Source organism: Scyliorhinus canicula, chromosome 3 (assembly GCF_902713615.1).
Source record: "Scyliorhinus canicula chromosome 3, sScyCan1.1, whole genome shotgun sequence".
Lineage (NCBI taxonomy): Eukaryota > Metazoa > Chordata > Chondrichthyes > Carcharhiniformes > Scyliorhinidae > Scyliorhinus > Scyliorhinus canicula.
In genome coordinates this window covers 145,081,337-145,105,593 of record NC_052148.1, presented here as the reverse complement: position 1 = coordinate 145,105,593, position 24,257 = coordinate 145,081,337, and positions in this window count along the sequence as shown.

Below are 24,257 nucleotides of genomic sequence, written 5' to 3'. Positions count from 1 at the left end.
CTTTGGAAGAGCTTTCCAATTTTAAGTGTCCTTCCTGTTCCCATTTAGTTCCCATTTCTTTTATTTTGCTGTTATCATTTTTGATCCATAGATGTTTAATGGGCATATGTGGAGGAAATGAGAACTCAAAAGTGAATGAAATGAAAAATGAAAATCGCTTATTGTCACGAGTAGGCTTCAATGAAGTTACTGTGAAAAGCCCCTAGTCGCCACATTCCGGCGCCTATCCGGGGAGGCTGGTACGGGAATCGAACCGTGCTGCTGGCCTGCTTGGTCTGCTTTAAAAGCCAGCGATTTAGCCTGATGAGCTAAACCAGCCCCAGTGCTAAACCAGCCCCAGTGCTAAACCAGCCCCAGTATTGTTACAAAATAGTACAGTGTGCTAGCGTTCAACAGCAGAACTTAGACATTTTGACTCCCGAGAGATCGGAGAAACCTGGTTTGATTGGTTGGCTGGTAGCCAATGAATTGGCCAAAAGGCCAAATCCTGCCCAGCAACAGGTGGTGATTGGGTCGTACGCAAGTGGATGGTTTGCAGAGAAATAAGAAAAGGACAGTCGGGTCCGGACACTCAGAGAAGAATCTGTGAGTCTCTCTCTCTCTCTCTCTCTCTTTCTACAGGAAAGCTGCGTTGCTGTGGTATTTCTGAACCTACAGAGAACCTGGATGAATCTATGGTAAAAATCATTACAGGCTGAAAGCAGAATGCTCAAACTAAAAGTCTAGGCTGAAGGAAGATGTGCTCGAAGGCAACCATATGAAATAAAGACTATTATCCTTTTCTGTTCATCATTATTTCTACACCCCTCCTTTCCCCTCTGGACTCTTTGTCTGTTTTTTGTGTATGTGTATAAGGTGTGGCAAGTTAAAGAAGGGATGTTAGGAATTGCTTAATCGGTAACCAGTTGTGTCTGCTGCATATTTAATTATAGTTCTTGTTATTAATAAAATGAATTATGTTTAAATCTACAAACATGGTGACTGTAGTGATTGGGAAGCCAAGGGCCACAAGGCTTTGTGTGTTTTTCGAAGGATTATTATCCGATTTCAAATTTGCTGAATCTCTGGGTTAAGTGGGGCTGGAATTGACTGCACACAAACCCAGGGGGTCGGAACTCAATCAATTCCGTTTCTTTGCCATTAATCCACAGCACAGAAATGTTTTCCTCTTTAAGCAGATATTCAATTCTCTTTTGAAAGCTATTATTTAGTCTGTTCCCGCAACCTTTTGAGGCAGTGCATTCCAGGTCATAATAACTCATTGCGTTAACTCAGGCTCTTTTCGGTGACATGGAAAAAAATTAATTTGTTTGCAAATACAAATAAGTCTACATCAGATATTGTCCTTAATTAAAACAAAACTTTCAGCCATAATCTTTAGAGGATGTATTTCAATTGTGTTCATATTATTTAATTTTGAAAGCCCAAAGCTGCTCAAACCAATCATTAGATTGATCGCCTAATTAAAAATGTAGTTCCTCATCACAGATACCATTATAACCACAGGGTTCTCACCTGTTGATTGTTTCAATAAAATGTCAATTAGTTTAGTTCAGTAATTTTCTCACAAAAGCTGTTGTCAATCACTGCATTATCCAGCCCACATGGACTGCAGACTTTTAACAGTCAATTCTATGGAACTGTAACTTTTCCCAAGGATTGCACTCATAAATGAGGATTAAAAATAATTTTGGACTTTCTGAAATGTAAACTTTCTATCAAGCAAGAGAGAAACGTATTTAAATACTGAATGTTAATTTTAAAAATATATGGATGCTTAGACATTTCCCATTGCAAAGCAATCATCTTAAATGCTGATTTTATGTGCTAATTTATTTGTTACTAATTGCCAGTGTGTTGTCTGTTAAAATTTTTATCACCAGCATTTGCTCATTGCAAGAGGGAATTGAAGAAATAATTGCTCACTGCATTTGCATCAATAGAGCAAGATGCTTGTAAATCTCTCACCATTAATTTCCATTGGGGCTCTCCCGATTGACGAAAACCCTGGAATTATGGCTGAAGATCAGCAGTTTACTATTAACTGAACTCATATGTAGAAAATAACTTTTTCTTCAAATGCTGGGCAGCATCCACTTATGCAAAAATAAGTTAGCAGAAATTAAACTACTATAATTCCAAACGAAAGGATGAAATGTTAACACCTTTAATTATTAAAGTTAAAATATTGTGGGGTTAGAATTTCCCCAATGTGTCATTAATATATGTATTACTATGGATTTTGGCTTAAAAGTCATTATGTTAACACCAATTATCTGGGATTTCTGTGGATCCTTTACCAGGGTTTTTGATTTTTGCAGACCCCAAGGACCTCATGGTTAAGACAGGAGCTCCACCCACCACAATAGTTCATGATGTTGTTCAATTTTCTAGAGTCAAGGCACTCTGCATGTTTTAGATGGACTACCAAGGCTCTGTCAAGTCCATTATCCTGGAGTCATCGGGCATTAACTGGGGAAAAGCATGTTCACTGGTCTAGTACAGCATGGCTGACCACTTCAGAGCTGGGTGCAAACTGAACATATGTAGAGTTTTTAAAAAAGTGCCTCACCTTATGCCTTAATTTAACAGGCTTGGCTGCTCTTTAAAATCTCATTATACCACTTCACCAATGAGAAAATGCGAGGAGCGGGATTCTCTCAGCCAGGGGCCAGGCCGGAGAATCCACCACAACCATCCCGAATTGGGATGGGCTAAGCGGCCATTGTAAAAATGTCAAGTCCTGCCGGCGCCATCTACACTTGACCTCAGCCGGTAGGAACTCGGTGTGGAAGGGTCGGGAGGTGGCCTGTGGGGGGAGAGGGGGGATCTGACCCTGAGGCGGTGACCTCCGATGTGGTCTGGCCTGCGATTGGGCCCCACCGATCGTCGGACTGGCCTCTCTGGCTGGCGGCCTCCTTTCTTCCGTGCCGGCCTCTGTAGTCCTGCGCCATTTTGCTTCAGGGTTGGCACATTGAAGGAAGCAACTGCGCATGTGCGCGTTGGCGCCGGTGCCACTGCGCGGATCCCGCGGCACCCAGTTCACGCCAGGAACCGCTCCAGTGCTGTGCTGGACCCCTCGAATGGCCAGAATTGCTGATCCTGAGGCCGTGTTGACGCCGTCGAGAAACGTGATGGCGTTTCCGATGGTGTCAATACTTAGCCTCAGGATCACAGAATCCCGCCCCAGATTCTAGGAATGCAATCGCATTCCTATGCTCAGTGTTGCTATGGTACAATTGATATCAACTAGCAGGGCAATATGCCAATCCATATAATGGGTCTGCCACATCAACTGTAGTGAGCAATCAAGAAGAAATATGGGCAGGTAGAGAGTTGCAGAATAGTCTATTTGACCCAACTCTCCTTGAGTTAGGATAGGGAGAAGGCATAACTCAATTCAAAATTCTAAACCTTTACAAAATTAGATTATTTTGAGATTCACCGTGCAGGGATTATTAAACAGCCAATAGTGATAAAACATACATATGTGAGAAAAGACGTCACTTCCTCAGGTCATGATACTCAAGCTGACCTGGCCCATCAGTCAACCTCATTTTTTTGGCCCTAAAAATTAGGTTTGAAATGCACTCAGAATATTAGCCTCAGTTTTTCACTCCACAAATGCCTGTGATATACTGGTACCTTTACACTTGGTGTAAGGTATCAAACAAGGGATATAGGCTGTGTTGCAAAGGTGCACAAGTAAGACACAACCATGCAGAGCAGCATCCAAAGATGGCATCCATCCGGTGGATCATTTTTAAACTCAGTGTATAGTCACTCCACCATCTTTGGAGAGATTTTTCAAGGCTTCAAAGGTCGACATGCACTGTTATGGGCCAGAGTTGAGAGAACACCAAAGCATATCATGGAGTTCACCTGCCCCACAGCTTTTAATAGATTTTCATTATGGGGAGCATAAGGGCCCACTTTACAGGCGTGACGCAACAGAGATCTAAAGTATGTTTAAACAAAAACAATGTTTATTCTATGAATTCAGTTAACACTTTATAAACATACAGTAAACAGTTTATCAACTCCCAACACTGATAATCCCCACAGATACAATCCTCTATAGGTAACCCTTAATAACTTTCCTAGCAACATCCATAAGTCAAAAAGACCCTTATTAACAAAGACAGCAGGTTTGAAATCTATACAGAAAACAGGTACAACTTTTAAGTTATCAAGTGATCTGAACACCTTTTTAACATACAGAGAGAGAGAGAGAGAGAGACTGCAACATCCTTGTTGTCTGAAATGAAAATGAAATGAAATGAAAATTGCTTATTGTCACAAGTAGGCTTCATATAAAGTTACTGTGAAAAGTCCCTAGTTGTCACATTCTGGCTCCTGTTCAGGGAGGCTGATACGGGAATTGAACCGTGCTGCTGGCCTGCCTTGGTCTGCTTTAAAAACCAGCGATTTAGCCCTGTGCTAAACTAGCCCTTTAATACAGCTTTCAACTGAAAATGAAACAAAGACACAATGCAGCTGCCAGCTCAAAATGAAATTAAAAGACAGAATCACATTCCAGCTCCACCCACACAATAACATTACTGCAGCTATTTGATAAACACCCATTTCTTAAAGATACACTCCCATGACAGTACGGCGACAGCCATAGTAATAACTTGCATCACTTGAAACATTACAAAGGTGCTGCATATTCTGTGCCACATGGCTTTCAATCATTCAATGGGCTTTGTGACTCTTAACGGTGGAATTTGTTAGCTTTGAGTCTCTCATGCAAACAAAGCTCATTAATTGTTGCAAACCTTCTGTAAATCCATAACTCATCACAATTAATAATCCTGGGAAATGATTGCACATAAAAAATGAAAAATGGCTCCAGTTTATATTTCTCACAAATATATTACTTGGCATCTGAGCATGCTGCAAAACAAGACATGTCAATATAAAAAGTTTTATTTCCACAGGTAAACACGCTTGTGTAAAATTTCATTTGCACTATCTTAATAATTCTCAATTTATTTTTAATCAAATAATAGCAGTTCTGTGTTAAACAATTATCCCAATGGACAATTGTAACCTTGGTTAGGATTTATGGCAGCCAGATTTATCTAAATCATAACAGTTGCTGGAATTACTTCATGGTGTTAAGTGCAGTTAAAACACCGCACTCCTTCAGTACATCACCTTAGCACCAGCCTAGATTATATGTTCAACTCCCAGAGATCCCACAATCGTCAGAGACCCAAACGTTAACCTGTGAGGGAAATGAAACAGACATTTCAGTTAAGGGGGAGGAGTATGAGCTATTGGACAGGATGAACATAGTGAGAGAATAAATATTAAGTGGTTTGGCATCATTGAAAGTGGATACGTTGCCAGGTGAAGTGAAAGGTATCCTAGGCTACCAAGAGTAGCAAAGAAGGAAAGAGCAAAGCTTCTGACCATAACGCTTCACTCTTCTCTGGCTGCAGGTGCGGCACTGGAGAACATCTAACATTATGCTGGTGTGAGAAAGGGAACAAGGAATAGGCTTTGGTGGTGAGCAAATTATTAGACAAGATTCTGAGGGACATTATCAATCATTGTTTAGAAAGTGTTCATTAATCAAGCATCATCAGCACACATTTGTTAAGGAAGGTTATGTCTGACAAACTTGATTGAATTTTTGAGAAAGTAACAAGGCAAGCTAATGAGGGTAGCGGGCTTGATGTTGCTCTAATTAATTTTAGCAATGCTTTTGACATGGAAGATTGGTCAGAAAATTAATAATCCATGGGGTTCAAGGGCAAATTGGCAGGAAATAAAAGGTTGATGGTCAATGGGTGTTTTTGTGACTAGAAGATTGTTTCCAGTATGATGCCACAAGGATCAGTGTAATAGCCCACATGGGACCTACGCTCGGGAGAGATCATCTTCTCTGTGGCCCTTGCGGAGTACGAGCTCCACCGCTGGGCGAGTTATCTCTCTTGAACTCTGTAAAAAAGGTCGGCCAGTAAGGCACTGACTAGTGAGGAATGTGATAGTGGTATGTATATATCATATTGTAAATAAAAATTTGTTTCTTTATTTTGCTCCATGTGGACTCGCTGTGTCCTTACTAAAAACTGGCGATGAGGAGTAAACTGATTTGCTGTTGACGCTGCAACCTATTCGGTTGAGCCACCTTCCCAATTTTCTGGACCCAGGTTTGGATTTACTTGATTTGCCATGCCTTTGTTTGGGTGGTTAGATACATTTGATGCAGTTGTTGAACACTGGAACCAGTACACAGAAAGGATACATTGCTTCTTCCAGGTCAACAATATCACAGAGAACGAGCGCCAGACGGTCATACTGTTGAGGGCCTGTGGAGTGCACACGTTCAGGGTGATCTGGAGTCTCATGTCCCCGGCAGTGCCAGATACCTTATCATTCAACCGACTCATGGCACGCATTGCGCAACACTTTATCCCGAGCCAGTTTGTACCACAGATTTTGGAAGATAGCTGAGTTTTGTGAATATGGAACTGCCTAATCTGATATAAGAACATAAGAACATAAGAACTAGGAGCAGGAGTAGGCCATCTGGCCCCTCGAGCCTGCTCCACCATTCAATTAGATCATGGCTGATCTTTTGTGGACTCAGCTCCACTTTCCGGCCCGAACACCATAACCCTTAATCCCTTTATTCTTCAAAAAACTATCTATCTTTACCTTAAAAACATGTAATGAAGGAGCCTCAACTGCTTCACTGGGCAAGGAATTCCATAGATTCACAACCCTTTGGGTGAAGAAGTTCCTCCTAAACTCAGTCCTAAATCTACTTCCCCTTATTTTGAGGCTATGCCCCCTAGTTCTGCTGTCACCCGCCAGTGGAAACAACCTGCCCGCATCTATCCTATCTATTCCCTTCATAATTTTAAATGTTTCTATAAGATCCCCCCTCATCCTTCTAAATTCCAACGAGTACAGTCCCAGTCTACTCAACCTCTCCTCATAATCCAACCCCTTCAGCTCTGGGATTAACCTAGTGAATCTCCTCTGCACACCCTCCAGCGCCAGTACGTCCTTTCTCAAGTAAGGAGACCAAAACTGAACACAATACTCCAGGTGTGGCCGCACTAACACCTTATACAATTGCAACATAACCTCCCTAGTCTTAAACTCCATCCCTCTAGAAATGAAGGACAAAATTCCATTTGCCTTCTTAATCACCTGTTGCACTTGTAAACCAACCTTCTGTGACTCATGCACTAGCACACCCAAGTCTCTCTGAACAGCGGCATGCTTTAATATTTTATCGTTTAAATAATAATCCCGTTTGCTGTTATTCCTACCAAAATGGATAACCTCACATTTGTCAACATTGTATTCCATCTGCCAGACCCGAGCCCATTCACTTAACCTATCCAAATCCCTCTGCAGACTTCCAGTATCCTCTGCACTTTTTGCTTTACCACTCATCTTAGTGTCATCTGCAAACTTGGACACATTGCCCTTGGTCCCCAACTCCAAATCATCAATGTAAATTGTGAACAATTGTGGGCCCAACAGAGATCTCTGAGGGACACCACTAGCTACTGATTGCCAACCAGAGAAACACCCATTTATCCCAACTCTTTGCTTTCTATTAATTAACCAATCCTCTATCCATGCGACTACTTTACCCTTAATGCCATGCATCTTTATCTTATGCAGCAACCTTTTGTGTGGCACCTTGTCAAAGGCTTTCTGGAAATCCAGATATACCACATCCATCGGCTCCCCGTTATCTACTGCACTGGTAATGTCCTCAAAAAATTCCACTAAATTAGTTAGGCATGACCTGCCTTTAACGAACCCATGCTGCGTCTGCCCAATGGGACAATTTCTATCCAGATGCCTCGCAATTTCTTCCTTGATGATAGATTCCAGCATCTTCCCTATTACCGAAGTTAAACTCACTGGCCTATAATTTCCTGCTTTCTGCCTACCTCCTTTTTTAAACAGTGGCGTCACGTTTGCTAATTTCCAATCCACCGGGACCACCCCAGAGTCTAGTGAATTTCGGTAAATTATCACTAGTGCATCTGCAATTTCCCTAGCCATCTCTTTTAGCACTCTGGGATGCATTCCATCAGGGCCAGGAGACTTGTCTACCTTTAGCCCCATTAGCTTGCCCATCACTCCCTCCTTAGTGATAAAAATCCTCTCAAGGTCCTCACCTGTCATAGCCTCATTTCTATCAGTCGCTGGCATGTTATTTGTGTCTTCCACTGTGAAGACCGACCCAAAAAACCTGTTCAGTTCCTCAGCCATTTCCTCATTTCCCATTATTAAAACTCCCTTCTCATCCTCTAAAGGACCAATATTTACCTTAGCCACTCTTTTTTGTCTTATATATTTGTAAAAACTTTTACTGTCTGTTTTTATATTCTGAGCAAGTTTACTCTCATACTCTATCTTACACTTCTTTATAGCTTTTTTAGTAGCTTTCTGTTGCCCCCTAAAGATTTCCCAGTCCTCTAATCTCCCAGCAATCTTTGCCACTTTATATGCTTTTTCCTTCAATTTGATACTCTCCCTTATTTCCTTAGATATCCACGGTCGATTTTCCCTCTTTCTTCCGTCCTTCCTTTTTGTTGGAATAAACCTTTGCTGAGCACTGTGAAAAATCGCTTGGAAGGTTCTCCACTGTTCCTCAACTGTTCCACCATAAAGTCTTAGCTCCCAGTCTACCTTAGCTAGTTCTTCTCTCATCCCCTTGTAATCTCCTTTGTTTAAACACAAAACACTAGTATTTGATTTTACTTTCTCACCCTCCATCTGTATTTTAAATTCCACCATATTGTGATCGCTCCTTCCGAGAGGATCCCTAACAATGAGATCATGAATCAATCCTGTCTCATTACACAGGACAAGATCTAGGACCGCTTGTTCCCTCGTAGGTTCCATTACATACTGTTCTAGGAAACTATCGCGGATACATTCTATAAACTCCTCCTCAAGGTTGCCTTGACCGACCTGGTTAAACCAATCGACATGTAGATTAAAATCCCCCATGATAACTGCTGTACCATTTCTACATGCATCAGTTATTTCTTTGTTTATTGCCTGCCCCACCATCTCGTTACTATTTGGTGGCCGATAGACTACTCCTATCAGTGACTTTTTCGCCTTACTATTCCTGATTTCCACCCAAATGGATTCAACCTTATCCTCCATAGCACCGATGTCATCCCTTACTATTGCCCGGATGTCATCCTTAAATAACAGAGCAACACCACCTCCCTTACCATCCACTCTGTCCTTCCGAATAGTTTGATACCCTCGGATATTTAACTCCCAGTCGTGACCATCCTTTAACCATGTTTCAGTAATGGCCACTAAATCATAGTCATTTACGATGATTTGTGCCACCAACTCATTTACTTTATTCCGAATACTACGAGCATTCAGGTAAAGTACACTTATGTTGGTTTTTTTACCTCTGTTTTGAATCTTAACATCTCCAGTTTTATTCCTTTTGTTATTACTGGGCCTATTCACTGTGCTCCCCTCAGTCACTGTACCTTGTACTGTCGCCCTTATGGATTTCTGACTATGTCTTCTCTGCCTTGCACTTTTCCCCTTACTTCCTTTTGTTTCTGTCCCTGTTTTACTACCTTCCAACTTCCAGCATTGGTTCCCATCCCCCTGCCACATTAGTTTAAACCCTCCCCAACAGCTCTAGAAAACACCCCCCCTAGGACATCGGTTCCAGTCCTGCCCAGGTGCAGACCGTCCGGTTTGTACTGGTCCCACCTCCCCCAGAACCGGTCCCAATGCCCCAGGAATTTGAATCCCTCCCTCTTGCACCATCTCTCGAGCCACGCATTCATCCTATCTATCCTGACATTCCTACTCTGACTAGCTCGTGGCACTGGTAGCAATCCTGAGATTACTACCTTTGAGGTCCTACTTTTTAGTTTAACTCCTAACTCCCTGAATTCCGCTTGTAGGACCTCATCCCGTTTTTTACCTATATCGTTGGTGCCTATGTGCACCACGACAGCTGGCTGTTCACCCTCCCCCCCCCCAGAATGTCCTGCAGCCGCTCCGAGACATCCTTGACCCTTGCACCAGGGAGGCAACATACCATCCTGGAGTCTCGATTGCGTCCACAGAACCGCCTGTCTATTCCCCTTACGATCGAGTCCCCTATCACTATAGCCCTGCCATTTTTCTTCCTGCCCTGCTGTGCAGCAGAGCCAGCCACGGTGCCATGAACCTGGCTGCTGCTGCCTTCCCCTGGTGAGCCATCTCCCTCAACAGTATCCAAAGCGGTATATCTGTTTTGCAGGGAGATGACCGCAGGGGACACTTGCACTGCCTTCCTACTCTTGCTCTTTCTTTTGGTCACCCATTTTCTATCTCCCTCAGTAACCTTCACCTGCGGTGTGACCAACTCGCTAAACGTGCTATCCACGACCTCCTCAGCATCGCGGATGCTCCAAAGTGAGTCCATCCGCAGCTCCAGAGCCGTCAAGCGGTCTAACAAGAGCTGCAACTGAACACACTTCTTGCACGTGAAGGAGCCAGGGACAGTGGACATGTCCCTGAGCTCCCACATCGCACACGAGGAGTATGACACGGGTCTGGGATCTCCTGCCATGTCTTAAACCCTTGGTAAACTCAAACAACTAGAATTTCAAAATAAAAATAAATAAATTAGACAATGAAAAGAAAAAGAGAGACTACTTACCAGTCACTTACCAGGGTTAAAAAGCACCTCCTCACACTCTGCACCGAATTACCTCACTGCACCAAATTACCAAGTTTAAATCTCCCACTCTGTATGAGTCTCACTCCGGATGTGTCTCCTGGAAAAGTGCTCGCTTACTGTGTGCGCTCTCTGTCTGTCTTTTATACAGACCTCAGCTAACCGATGACTCAAAAAAAACCTTAACTTCAAAGAGAATAATACAATGTGCCCCTAAACAGGCCTCAACAGGCCTCAGGTGATTGACAGATAACTGCCTCTCAGCAATTAGGGTGGGGGCAGCTTCAACCAATCAGACACTAAGCTCCACACTGCACTTTTAACTGAAAAACAGCAGAATTAGATTTTCCACTTACCTTTTCTGATTTACCTCACTGCACCAAATTACCAAGTTTAAATCTCCCACTCTGTATGAGTCTCACTCCGGATGTGTATCCTGGAAAAGTGCTCCGCAATCATTTGGTTTGCAGTATAAACAATATGGAAACACAGAAAAAACATTTTGGTGGAATCTCCCTGATCTTTCAGCAGGTACTGCAGATCTCCTTGTACCAGGAAAGCACGGAGAATGGTGTCCAAGAGATACAAGAGATGGAGGTAGATAGATAGATAGATAGAGAAATACAGCACAGAACAGGCCCTTCGGCCCACGATGTTGCGCCGAACTTTTGTCCTAGGTTAATCATAGAATTTTGGACAATTTTTCATGGCCAATCCACCCAACCTGCACATCTTTGGACTGTGGGAGGAAACCGGAGTACCCGGAGGAAACCCACGCAGTCACGGGGAGGATGTGCAGACTCCACACAGACAGTGACCCAAGTCGAAATCGAACTTGGGACCCTGGAGCTGTGAAGCAATTGTGCTATCCACAATGCTACCGTGCTGCCCTTAAGAAGTTAACCTACACTCCATTATTCTACCCTAATCCAAGTACCTATCCAATAGCCGCTTGAAGGTCCCTAACTTTTCCGACTCAACTACTACCACAGGCAGTGCATTCCATGCCCCCACTACTCTCTGGGTAAAGAACCTACCTCTGACATCCCCTCTATATCTTCCACCATTTATCTTAAATTTATGTCCCCTTGTAATGGTGTGTTCCACCCGGGGAAAAAGTCTCTGACTGTCTACTCTATCTATTCCCCTGATCATCTTATAAACCTCTATCAAGTCGCCCCTCATCCTTCTCCGTTCTAATGAGAAAAGGCCTAGCACCCTCAACCTTTCCTCGTATGACCTACTCTCCATTCCAGGCAACATCCTGGTAAATCTCCTTTGCACCTTTTCCAGGTAAATGTTCTGGGTCATCACCCCTCACATGGTATTCCCATGGCCCAGACCGAAAGCCATGGGGACTCTGGCCTTAGGTGAAGAGCTGGTCGTTGAGATTCATGACAACACTGGACTTGGCTAAAGTTGATTCTGGCCCATATATGACTTGTGGGCACTGGCCAGTAACAAGGACAGCATTCCAAGTTGAGGTTGAGGTAGGCGTTCGCCCTGGGTCTGGGCCCTGCATCTGGATGACCCAGGAGAGGCCGAGGATGAAGCTGAGATGCAGCTGAACTTTTTGGCAGGATGCTGTGTGGCCCCTATTCGTGTTCCAATACAGGTGAATGGCCATCTGCTCCAAATGGAGTTGCATACGGGAGTTGCTGTTTCTGTGGTGGCGCCGAGCACTTTTGATCTGACAAAATAATGTGTCCATACTCTGGCTTTGGCTGACACGGCGGCTCGTTTGGCCACCTGCACATAGAAATGACTGAAGGTTGTAGGTCCAGCCTTACTCCGGTGGTTTATCAGCACCAATCAGTTCTCCTTCACCTCATTGTTGGTCAAGGAAGTGGCCCTAGCCTGTTGGGCCATGACTGGCTACACCAGCTGCAGTTGGATTGGCAATACATCCTCCAAGTGGGATTCTTGCAATCTGTGACCAGTATTGATTAATTGTGCCAAGATCTTCAAGCCTGGCTTGGGTATAATTAAAGGGGTCTGGTCAAGATTCAGGTGGACCCGGAGACCCAACCCTGATATTTCCGTGGCCGGCTGGTTCTCTACGCTTTAGTGGAGAAAATTGAGGCCAAACTTCGTCATTTGGAAAGTTTCGAACATTGTTAGCACTTTGTGCTTCGCCGAGCGGGTGGCGCCGATGATCCCTGTCATGATGCGAGATAAGACAGCCTGTCTCTGTGGAGACTATAAATTGACTGCGAGCATGAGTTTGAGGTTACGCCATTATCCTTTACCACGCATCGAGGATATTTATGCAACATTGGCCGATGGATGTACATTTGCGAAATTGGACATGAGCAATGCTTATAAAAATAGTCATACATAAAAAATGTAAGCAAGAGGAGGCCATTCCGCCATTCATTTTAATCATGGCTGATCATCAAGTTCAATACCCTGATACCGCCTTCTCCCCATAATCCTTGATCTCTTTATCACAAAGTGCGACATCTAATTCCTTCTTAAAATTACACAACATTTTGCCTCGACTGCTTTTTGTGTTAGTGAATTCCACAGATTCACCACTCTCCACAGATTCACCATTTCTCCTCACCTCAGTCCTGAAAGGTTTACCCCTTAACCTCAAACTATGACCCCTAGTTTTGGACTCCCCCACCACAGGGAACATTCTTTCTGAATCTACCCTGTCTAATCCTGTTAGATTTTTATAAACTTCTATGAGAATGGATTGGATTGGATTTTGTTTACTGTCACGTGTACTGAGGAACAGTGAAAAGTATTTTTCTGTGAGCAGCTCAAACAGATCATTAAGTACATGAAGAAAAAAGAAAAGAAAAGAAAATACATAATAGGGCAACACAAGGGTGTAGTGTTAAGTGTTAATGAGGTCAGTCCACAGGAGGGTTGTTTAGGAGTCTGGTAACAGCGGGGAAGAAGCTGTTTTTGAGTCTGTGCGTGTTCTCAGACTTTTGTATCTCCTGCCCGATGGAAGAAGTTGGAAGAGTGCGTAAGCCAGGTGAGAGGGGTCTTTGATTATGCTGCCCGCTTTCCTCAGGCAGCGGGAGGTGTAGATGGAGTGAATCGATGGGAGGCAGGTTTGTGTGATGGACTGGGCTGTATTCACGACTTTAAAGTTTCTTGCGGTCTTGGGCCGAGCAGTTGCCATAACAAGCTGTGATGCACCCAGATAGGATGCTTTTTATGGTGCATCTGTAAAAGTTGGTCTGGTTAATATGGATCCCCTCTCAATCTCCTGAACTCCAATGAATACATTCCTAACCGACTTAGTCCCTCCTCATCTGACAATCCTGCCATCCCAGGAATGGGCGCGGCAAACTTCACTGCACTCCCTCCAAAGCAAATACATGTTTCCTCAGATAAAGACACCAAAACTGCACACAATACTCCAGGTGTAGCCTCACCAATGTCATATACAATTGCAGTAAAATATCCCTATTCATTTACTCAGGTCGTCTCACTATGAAGGCCAACATGCCATTTGCTTTCTTTACAGCCTGCTGCACCTACTTTCAGTGACTAATGCATGGGGACACCAAGGTCTCGCTGAGTATCCACTTTTCTCAATTTATACTCATTCAAATGATAATCTGTCTTCATGTTTTTGCATAATCTCACAGTTATCCATTTTATGCTGTGTCTGCAATGCATATGACCACTCACTCAGCCTGTCCAAATCTCACTGAAGCATCTCTGCATCTTCCTCATAGCTCACCCAACTTTGTACCATCTGCAAATTTGGAGACAATACATTCAGTTCCCTTGTCCAAATCATTAATATATAATGTGAACAGTTGGAGTCCGAGCACAGATCCATGTGGTACCCCACGAGTCACTGCCCGCCAATCAGAAAAAGACCCATTTATTGCAACTTTTTGCTTCTTGTCTGCTAGCCAACTTTCTATCCATCTCAAGACAGTACCCGTAATCCCATGCTCTTTAACTTTACATATTAATCTGTTGTTTAAGACCTCGTCAAAAGCCTTTTGGAAGTCTAAACACATTAATCAGTTCTCCCTGATCAACTCTACTACTTACATCTTAAAATAATTCCATTTGATTTGTCAAGCATGATTTCCCTTTCGTAAATCCATGCTGACTTTGTCTGTTGTACCACTGCTTTTCAAATGCTGTGTTATGAAATCCTTGATGATAGACTTGAGCAACTTCCCTATTACCAGCGTTAGGCTCACTGGTGTATAGTTCCATGTTTTAACTCTACCTCCCTTTTTGAATAGCGGGGTCATATCAGTGACCCTCAAATCCGTAGGAACCATTCCATAGTCCATGGAATTTTGGAAAATGACCACCAATGTATCTACTATGTTAATTTCATATTATTTTTTCCCCTTCTTAATCAATCCCTTGGTTTGCCTTTGCTGAATTTTAAACTGCTCCCAATCCTCAGGTATATTGGGCGGAATTCTCCGACCCCCCTGCCAGGTCGGAGAATCGGTGTGGCACCGCGTGAATTGTGCCACGCCTCCCCGATGCCGGGACGCAATTCTCCGCAGTGCGAAGAATCAGCGCCGGCATGGTTGGCGCTGCGCCGGTCAGAGTATGCGCTGCCTCTCTGGCCTTGGCCGGCACGGGCCAGCGCCCTGATTCTCCGGCCCGGATGGGCCGAGCGGACGTTATCAAAAGCTGAATCCTGCCGGCGCCGTTCTAACATCCTCTGAGCCGGCGGGACCTCAGCGTTGAAGGGTCCGGGGGTGGCCTGGGGGGAGGGGGGGAGAGGGAGGGTCGGTCTGACCCCGGGGGGGTCCTCCATAGTGGCCTGGCCCGTGATCGGTGCCCTACAATCGGCAGGCCGGCCTGTCTGCCTGCCCGGCCTCCTTTCCTCCATGCCGGCTCCTGTAGCCCTGCGCCATTTGGCGTCGTGGCCAGCACGAGGAAGAAGGCCACTGCCCATGCTCTAGTTGGCGTCGGCCCAACTGCACATGCACAGACCCCGCGGCGGCGGGTTCAGGCCGGGGTCGGCAGCTGGATCAGCGTAGGCCGCTCCAGCACCGTCCTAGCCCCCTGTGGGCCGTAGGATGGGGTGCCGGAACGGGCGCCGACGCCGGAGTAAAACCCTCCCGTTTATACTCCAGCGTCAGCACTAAGCCACCGATGGGAGAATACGGCCCATTGTTTTTTGTTGCTAATTTGTATGTTTGGTGACCCACTGTGCGCACCTGTATTAGGGGATGTAAGGTAGGACCTGCACTACAGGTTCGCTGGTAGCTCGTGCCGGCTAGCTCCGCCCATAAGGAGCCGTATAAATATGCGTGTCCTCCTCTGATCTGCCATTTCGCAAGCTGCAGTAGGAGACCACGCATCTGACTGTAATAAAGCCACAGTTGTACCAATCTGAGTTATTTGTGCAATTGATCGTGCATCAATTTATTGCAGACAAATTTTCAATGAAATGGATATCAGTATCAAACCAGATCGCCTGCAGCTGGATCCGCACTCGCCCGACGCCAGAAAGGACTTTAATCACTGGCTGGCTTGTTTTGAGGCTTACATCAACGCTGCGACCCCCACACCGACGGAAGCTCAGAAGATTCAGGTCTTATACTCCAGGTTGAATCCTGGACACCCCGAGTTACGTGGAAGCGATGGCACTCCTAAAAGAGAACTACGCACAGAACGCAAACACACTCTTCGCCAGGCACGTACTCGCCACTCGCGCTCACTCCCTGGTGAGTCTATCGAAGACTTCTGGCGGGCTCTAATCCCACTCGTACGGGACTGTGACTGTCAGGCCGTTACAGCCACCGAACATTCCAATCTCCTCATGCGCGATGCGTTCGTAACGGGGATTGCGTCGGACCCCATCTGACAACGACTGCTGGAAGGAGCCGTATAAATATGCGTGTCCTCCTCTAATCTGCCATTTCGCAAGCTGCAGTAGGAGGCCACGCATCTGACTGTAATAAAGCCACAGTTGTACCAATCTGAGTCTTTCGTGCAATTGATCATGCATCAGTATGCCTGTTCTTTGAATCTAATATTATCTCTGATTTACCTTGCAAGCATTTGGAGTTCACCTATTCTTTCCTTGAATGCCTGCCATTGCCTGTCTACTGTCTTTCCTTTCAATAATGTTTCTCAGTCCATCATAGCCAACTCATGCTTCATACCATCATAGTTACCTTTATTGAGGTTTAGCTCCCTGGTCTTGGAATCGACCAACTCACTACCTACCCATGATAAAGACTTCTGCCATATTATGGTTACTCATCCCTAAGTGTTCTGTCATAACTAGATTGCCAACAAATTGGCATGGTGGCATAGTGGTCAGCACTGCTGCCTCACAGCTCCAGGGACTCAGGTTCAATTCCAGCCTTGGGTGACTGTCTGTGAAGTTTGCACTTTCTTCCCGTGCCTGTGTGGTTTCCTCTGGGTGCTCAGGTTTTTTATTAAACAGTCATTTATTAAAAACACAAAGAGCAGAGGTCTCAGAACAGATCCCTGTGGGGCACCACTGGTCACTGACTTCCAGAGCGGAATACTTTCCATCCACTACCACTTGCTGTCTTCTTCTTTCGGCCAGTCAATTCTGTATCCAGACAGCCATATTTCCCTGTATCCCATGCCCCCTGACTCTCTGAATGATCTTATCATGGGGAACCTCATCAAATGCCTTACTAAATCCAAATACACCACATCCACTGCCTGACCTTCATCAATGTGTCTCGTCACATCCTCAAATAATTCAATGAGGCTTGTGAGGCATGACCTGCCCCTCACAAAGCCATGCTGACTATCTTTAATCAAACTATGTTTTTCTAAATAATCATGAATTCTATCTTTCAAAATCCTTTCCAGTATTTTGCTCACCACAGACATAAAACTGACTGGTCTGTAATTCCCAAGGATTTCCCTATTCCCTTTCTTGAACAGGGGAACATTCACCTCCCTCCAATCATCCGGTAGCACTCCAGTGGAGAGTAAGGACACAAAGATCATCACCAACAGTGCAGTAATCTCCTCCCCCACTTCCCATAGTAACCTTGGGTATATCTCTTCTGACCCAGGGGACTTATCTATCCTAATGCTTTTCAAAATTTCCAGCACATCCTCCTTTTTAATATCAACCTGTACGAGTCTCTTGATCTGATTCAGGCTGTTCTCATGAGCAACAAGGTCCCTCTCTCTCGTGAATACTGAAGCAAAATATTCATTTAGGGCCTCCCCTACATCGTCAGACTCGAGGCACACATTTCCACCACCATTCCTGATCGGCCCAACTCTCACCCTGGTCATTCTCTTATTTTTCATACAAGTGTAAAAAGCCCTGGTGTTTTCCATAATCCTTAATTCCAGGGCTTTTTCATGCCCCTTCTAGCTTTCCTAATCCATTTAGGTTCCCATCTCCCTGCCATGCCAGTTTAAACCGCTCTCCAACCACTCTAGCAAGTACCACATACCCCTCCCCCAAGGACATGAGTCCCAATCCTGCCCAGCTGTAACCTGTCCAGTTTGTTCAGGTCTCACTTCCCCCAGAATTGGTCCAATGCTCCAGGAATCTGAAACTCTCCCCCTCACACCATCTCTTCAGCCGTGTATTTATCTGATATATCCTGCTATTTATACCCTGACCAGCCCGTGGCACTGATAGTAATCCTGAGATTACTACCTTTGAGGTCCGACTTCTCAACTTTCTTCCTATCTCGCTATATTCTGCTTTTAGGACCTAATCCCTTTTTTTACCTATGTCATTGGTACCAATGTGTACCACTACCACTGACTGTTCCTGCACCCCCTCCAGAATGGCCTGTAACCACTCCAAGACATTGTTGACACTAGCACCAGGAGGCAACATACAATCCTGGAGTCTCGTTTGTGGCCACCAAAATGCCTATTAATTCCTCTTGCAATTGAATCCCCTGTAACAATTGCATTCCCACACTTTTTACTCCTCTCCTCGGCAGCAGAGCCAACCATGGGGCAATGAATCTGGCTGTTGCTGCTTTCCCCTGAGAGCTCATTTCCCTCAACAGTGTCCAAAGCAGTATATCTGTTTTTCAGCAGAATAACAACAGGAGATTCCTGCACTGCCTGCCTAGCTCTCTTGCCCTGCCTGGTGGTCACCCACTCCTTTCCTGCCTGTGAGTCTGAGCCAGCAGTGTGACCACCTTTCCATACGTGCTATCAATGATACTCTCCGCCGCGCAAATGTACCACAGTGTTCCCCAGCCACCACTTCAGATCCGAAGTCCGGGTTTCAAGGAGCTACAGCTGGAGATACTTCCTGCACACATGCTAGTCCTGGGAACTGGAAATGTTCCTGGTCTCCCACATGGAGTAAGATGAGCACACCACGGCTTAGAGCTCTGCTGCCATGTTTTACCCTTTAAATTAAATTTCTTCTTTTAATATGAAATAATATTAACTGGTACTAACGAACATTAACTTCTTCTCTGCTCCTTGTTATTATAGAATATTAAAATGCACTCACCCAATCAGCTCTTTTGATTTCCTGGTTCTGCTTTCAGATTCACTTCTCCTTGATCCTCCAAGCTTCATTCCTTAACTGTTAGCGTTTTCAGTTATTTAAGTTTCAGCTATGTAAACATTATCCCTAATATCGGTTACTCACCAACAAAACAGCTTACCGCTTTCCTGTGAAGTCACTGTTGATTTTTTTTCACAAACCGGATTTTTATTTCCTCAAACAAGCGCGTTGCCTGAATAGCTCCTCAGCTTTGAGTATGCGTTCCCTTGCAGGTCCAGTGCTCTCTGCTCCCGAAGGTAAGTTCAGGTCCCGAGCTTTGCGCTGTCTTTACACTCTCCCCAGTACAAGATGTCCCTCGCAGGTCCGGTGCTTTCTGCTCCCAAAGGTAAGGCTACAACTGGTAGCTTGATAAATCATCACTGCAGTATGTCACGATCAATACGCACAAGAGATTCAATGAGTACACTTGGCTTCTGTTCAGAGTATCCTTGGCATGTGCAGTTTTCCAACGCATCATGGAGAACATCCTACGCAGGTTGCAGCTCCTTGAGATTTACTTCGATGATGTGCTGGTCAAAAGGACTACAGAACAAGAACATTTTCAGAACCTCGAAACGGTGTTGAAACATTTTTCGTAGTATGGGGTCCACCTGTGTGGCGCGAAGTGTGTGTTTCCCTCAAAAGAGGTAATATGGGGTATCGGCTCGACCAAGAGGGCCTGCACCCAGTTGCCGAGAAAGTGAGAGCTGTCAAAATGCATACGTGCCTTGGACAATAAAAACTGGGACCCGCCCAGCTATCAAGGTACCCACCCCAGATTGGCCACAATTGATTGGGGTGATCAAAATCCTATCGATCTATTGGATCCTGAGTTGGGAATGCCCAAAAGAGCACGAAAGATGGAAGGATAAGAAGAACTGCGCGACCAACATTCTGTCTCTTTTGGGACCGGCCTCTTCCCCACCAACTGCAACACATCGACCAGCCAAGTTCGAGGACTCGCGATCGCCACCTGAAGTATGAGCCGCAGACGAGACGTACTTGACAACTTCCAGCCGCCACACGTGAGGATTCAGACAAAGGCCTTGTCTAACCTGCACAGAGCCGGTCACATGAAAGTTAAGTAAAGGTCATTTAAGCTGTTAGGTATTGTTTAATGTGTAGCTGCGTGAAGATTATTACGCATAGAACCAAGCCTATGTTTAACAATAATTGAACTAATATACTGGTGTGTGGTCATTTGTCCAGTATAGCGAATGTACTCGCGTCTTGTGGTTATTATTAATAAAGATAAAAGAAGAAAAACGCCAACCGATCCAGCACATCAACTCAATGATGAGTTGCCGGGACCAAAAAGAATTCGACATCCTTATCGGTTGTCGCGGATGGCTTTGCCGGGGCGGAATGTAATAGCCCGCATGGAACCTACGGGGTGGGAATGATTATCTTTCCCATAGGACTTGCGGATAACGAGCTCCCTCGTTAGCGGCAGGGCATCTCTATTGACCTCTGTATAAAAGGTCGGCCAGTAAAGCACTGACAATGAGGAACCCAATAGGGATCTACCAGGCTGTGTATACATTGTATTGTGAAGAAAACTTTTTGTTTCTGTATTTTACTCGGTGTGGACTCCCTGTGTCCTGACTAGAATCAGAATTAATTGAAAGTAAGTGGATGGCGGATGGATTAAACAGGTAGTTTGAAGCAATCTTCACTATACAAGTAACATCCCAGAAGCAGCTGTAAATCAGGAAATAGAAGGCAGGGAGGAACTCAGAAAAATTACAATTGCCAGGGAAGTGGTTTTGAGCAAATTGTTGTGGCAGTGGTTAATAAATCCCTGGATACAGGTGGACTTCATCCTAGAGTCTTGAAAGAAGTGACGAGGGAGATAGTTGATGCATTGATTTTACTTTTCCAAAATTCCCTCGATTCAGAGGAGATTCCAATAGATTGGAAGATAGAAAATATAACTCCATCATTCAAAAGGGAGGGAGAAAGAACACGGGAAACGACAGGACAATTGACCTAACATCTGTCATAAGGAAAATGTTAGAAGCTATTGTTAAATATGTTACAGCTGGTCACTTAGAAACATTCAAGGCAATCAGTCAGACTCAAAATGGTTTTGTGAGAGGGAAACTATGTTTTAACAAATTATTGTAGTTCTTTTGAAGGAGTCACAGTGCTGTGGATGTATTGTATTTAGATTTCCAGAAGGCATTTCATAAAGTCCCACATCAAAGTTTATTGCGGAAAATAAAAGCTCATGGTATTGGGAGTAACATTTTGGCATGGATTGAAGATTCATTGGCTAGCAGGAAGCAGAGAGTAGGTATAAATGGGTCATTTTCAGGTTGTCAAGGTATAATGAGTGGTGCCCAAAGGTATGAGTGCTGGACCCTCAGCTGTTTACACTTTATACAAATGACTTGGAAAGGATTGATGGGATGGTGCCAATTTGAGATAGGTAGGAAAGTAAATTGTGAAGAGGAAATAACAAGGCTACAAAAAGGTATAGATAGGTTCAGCAAGTGAGAAAAGATCTGGAAAATGGAGTATAATGTAGGAAAATGAAAAATGCCCATTTTGGCAGGTAGAAGAAAAAAGAAGCATATTATCTAAATTTTAAGCGGTACAGAGGGATCTGGGTGCCCTGGTGTAGGAATCACAAAAGTCTAATATGCAAGACATTAGGAAAGCTAATAGAATGTTATTGTTTATTGTGAGGGGACAGGATTATAATTTTAGGGATGTTGTACTTCTGTTGCACAGAACATTGGTGTGAGACTGCACACATGACCTGCCCTGCATGTGGCAGAGACAATGTATCGGACTTATCAGCCACCACAGAACATACTGAACCAGAATGAGAGCAAGTCACCCCAACTCTGAGCAACTGCCAAAGGAGAAGAAGAATGAGTAACTCATCCCCTTCACTTGCTCCTCATCCTCTCATACACTGGGACACCCAGATCCCTCTGAATCTCTTCACATTTAAATAATATGCTTCTTTTTTATTGTATTGTACTATGTTGTGCACACCTCCTTCCTGCACAACTCCCTCCTGCGCGCCATGAATCATACAGCCATAGAGTTTTACAGCACAGAGAGGAGCCATTCGGCCCAGTGTGTCTGTGCTGGCCATTGAGCACCTAGCTATTCTATTGCCACTTTCCAGCACTTGGTCGATAGCCTTGTAAGTAGTGGCGTTTCAAGTGCTCATCTAAATACTTCTTAAATGTTTTTTATATTCGTTCATGGGACGTGGGCCTCGCAGGCTGTGCCAGCATTTATGCCCATCCCTAATTGCCCTCGAGGGGGCAACTAAGAGGCAACCATATTTATGTGGCTCTGGAGTCACATGTAGGCCAGACCAGGTAAGGATGGCAGATGTACTTCCCGAACAGGTGGTTTTTTCCGACAATCGACAATGGTTTCATGGTCATCATTAGACATTTTTTTAATATCCTAGATTTTTATTGAATTAAAATGTCATCATTTGCAGTGGTGGGATTTGAATCTGGGTCACCAGAGCATTACTCTGGGTTTCTGGTTTACTAGTCCAGTGACAATATCACTACGCTACCACTTCCCCCAGAGGTTGTGAAGGCTTCCTGTCTCTACCAACCAGTGTCAGAGCATCTCATTTAGCGCCAAGCCAAATTCGCAAGCCTCTGCTAATCGCCTTAATCTTGTTAAAAAGTTAAAAAGACTGACTCCCCAGTGTCTCAGAATGCTGAGTAAAACCAGGATCTTCGCAGGATCAGAGGTGGCTTAGGATCATAGTACTCGTTTATGAAGTGCATTAATTCCTGGAAAGTTTCCGTGTCCACTGCCTCCGGAAAAGTGAGACAGCGCAGAATGGCAAAGGCTGCTGGCCCACACACGGTCAGCAGAATGACCCAGTGCTTTTCATCCGGAATTATATTGTTTGCTCTAAAGAAGTACTTCATCCGCTCTACATATTGGGCCCAGTATTCCACTGCGGGGTGAAAAGAGTCCAACTTCCCAAATAAAGGCATTTTGCCTGTAGGTGGTTTACCCTCAATGTGTTGCGGCTGTGAATGATCAGGGTTCCTTTGGGTTGTCTGTTTTCCTTGTCGCCACTGTAATGAGTCCACGGAGGCAGAAATCCCAAAAGCAGAATTCCTTTTATTTACAAAACCAACAGCCGAATAACCAGGTGCATTCAGCTTGCTGTCTACACTGGGAGTGCACAGGTTCTGACACTCCCTGTTACATACAGAGAAAGGGATTTCCTGATTGGGCCACTAATCAGGGAATTCATATTCTAATTGGCTGATAGTAATCCTATTTCCTGATAGATCTGATAGGTAAAAGAAGACTATTTAGTGTAAACATTAAGCCCCAGTTTTAATACCCATTTTAAATTGAGGATTTCAGCACTCATAACCTCAGAACATGATAAAACACATCGCTTCAACAGAGGCAAAAAAAGCCTGACACATGCATAAACTCATTGGAGATTAAAACGACATTTTTACTGAGCAAGATGAAAAAGCTATTGTTCTAATAAACATATTTTCAAAGACAGCTTGACATTAAGAAATGAGCTGTACTAGTAATCAGATCAAGGACGAAGCAGGCACCATAGCAACATGAAGGACAGCAGGGTAGCATTGTGGTTAGCACAATTGCTACACAGCTCCAGGGTCCCAGGTTTGATTCCGTCTTGGGTCACTGTCTGTGCGAAGTCTGCACATCCTCCCCATGTGTGCGTGGGTTCCCTCCGGGTGTTCCAGTTTCCTCCCACAGTCCAAAGATGTGCAGGTTAAGTGGATTGGTCATGCTAAATTGCCCTTATTGTCCAAAATTGTCCTTAGTGTTGGGTGGGGTTACTGGGTTATGGGGATAGGGTGGAGGTGTTGACCTTGGGTGGGGTGCTCTTTCCAAGAGCCAGTGCAGACTCGATGGGCCGAATGGCCTCCCTCTGCACTGTAAATTCTATGAAATTCTATGAAGGCACCATTGTTCATAATGTGGATAAAGCAAAGTCAGCAGAAAACCAGTAGAAGCTAGTCTTGACAATAGCACACATCACATTTCATAACATACACAAATATTCAAACGTGAAACATTCAGAACTTATGTTGCACA